The sequence below is a fragment of the Chrysochloris asiatica genome, unplaced genomic scaffold (genome assembly GCF_000296735.1).
Source record: "Chrysochloris asiatica unplaced genomic scaffold, ChrAsi1.0 scaffold00110, whole genome shotgun sequence".
NCBI lineage: Eukaryota > Metazoa > Chordata > Mammalia > Afrosoricida > Chrysochloridae > Chrysochloris > Chrysochloris asiatica.
Genome location: NW_006408628.1, coordinates 1,639,296 through 1,641,236, shown reverse-complemented (window position 1 = coordinate 1,641,236; position 1,941 = coordinate 1,639,296).

The window sequence follows — 1,941 nt, the reverse complement described above, 5'->3', positions numbered from 1 at the left end:
TCACTCTCAGCTTTAGCCCTCTGTGGCTATGTCCTTGTCCATAGGCTCCGGAGTCCTCAGATCTCACACTTCGTACCAACCAGCCCTTCCTCTTCTCTCTTTCATCTCCAGGTCAATGGGAGTCTATGGAACATGGTCAAACTCAGCCCATTTCTTTATTGCTGCCTTTCCCCCTCTTCCACTCACCAGCAGATCAATGTGGTTGCCAGCAAGCTTACATGCCTGTTCATGTGTTCTCTTTGAGTTTCAGTCTTGGAGGGGAGTTTGTCCTGAAGGGACTTGATTGCTTGCCTTGGTGGCTCCCCAGTGAACAACCTGCCTGTTCTTGTACTAGCCACTCAGACTGCCATTTTTCATTGTTGGATTTATCCTGCTGGACTTTCTTTTGAGAAGTATTTTCTGTCACTCTAGCTGTTCCAGGCTGGTCCTTTCAAGTGGGAATGTTCCACTTCAAAATGTTCTGGATGCAGCATAGCACTTTCATTCATCGACTTTTGAAAATCTATCACCACACCTTTTTTCCTAGTCTGTCTTTATCTGGAAATTCAGCTGAAACCTGTTCTGCCTCACAAGACCATGTAAGTTTCTACTGACAAAGGAGTGATAGCTGAGGTACATTGAGGTGCCTGAAGTTCACTGGCTAAGTATCAAACCCACATCTCCCATATGGAAGCAGAGATTCTACTATTAAACCTCCACTGCTCTCCTTCCAGTATAATAACTTCAGGGAACAATACATATAGACTCTGGAGAAGATGAATTATATGAAGAAGAATGTGACAATCATGTTCTTCTTCATATAATCCAGCTTTTCAGGTCATTTGCTTGGCATTGGACTGCACAACACAAGGTCGGCAGTTCACACCCACCAGCTGCTCCTCAGAAACCCTATGTACCGTCATTATGAGTCGGAACCAAACTTAACAGCATTTAACAACAAAATATAATGAATATGTATGGTGAAAGAATACAATCCTGGCACACACCTTTCTTGATTTTAAACTATTAGTATTGCCTTGTTCTATTCAAACAACTGCCTTTTTGTCTATGTAGAGTTTCCTCATAAGCACAATGAAGTGTTCTGGAATACCCATTCTTTGCAGTGTTATCCATAGTTTGTCATGATCCACACAGTTGTAAGTCTTTGCATAGTCAATAAAGCACAGGTAAATATCTCTCTGGTATTCTATTCTTTTAGCCAAGATACATCTGATGTCAGTATTCATCTCCCTCGTTCTACATCCTCATCTGAATCTGGCTTGAACCTTTGGCAGTTCCCTGTCAATGTACTGTTGAAATTATTTTTTAATTATCTGTGGTAAAATTTTACTTGCAAGTGGTATTAACTATATAGTTTAATGATTTCTGCATTCCAATGGGTCACCTCTCTTTGGAAAGGGCACAAGTATAAATCTCTTCCAATCAGTTGGCAGATAGCTATCTTCCAAATTTCTTGTCAAGTTTAAGTGAACTTCACCAGTGCTTCAGAAAATATTTCAATTTGTGTTCTGTAAATTCCAGGAGCTTTCTTTTCCACTAATGCCTTCAGTATTTCTTCCTTCTTTCCTGTTGGTTCTTGCCATATGCTACCACTTGAAATGGTTAAACATATAGACCATTTATTTTTGTACTGTTACTCTGTGTATTTCTTACATTTTCTATGGATGCTTTTTCCATCATTCAATATTTTTCCCATTGTTGTCGTTGTTGTGGTGTCTTCAAGTCAGTTCCAACTCACAGTGAACCTGTACACAATTTCCAAGGAGCGGCTGGTGAGTTTGAACTGCCAACCTTGTGGTTCAAACTTACCTTGCAGTTCAAACTGACCTTGCAGTATCCTAGCACATTGTCTTGTAGTGCCATACCAGAACTCTCATAGAATCCTTTAATATTGCAATCTGAGGCTTGAATTATTTTTTCAGTTCTTTCACCTTGAGAAAT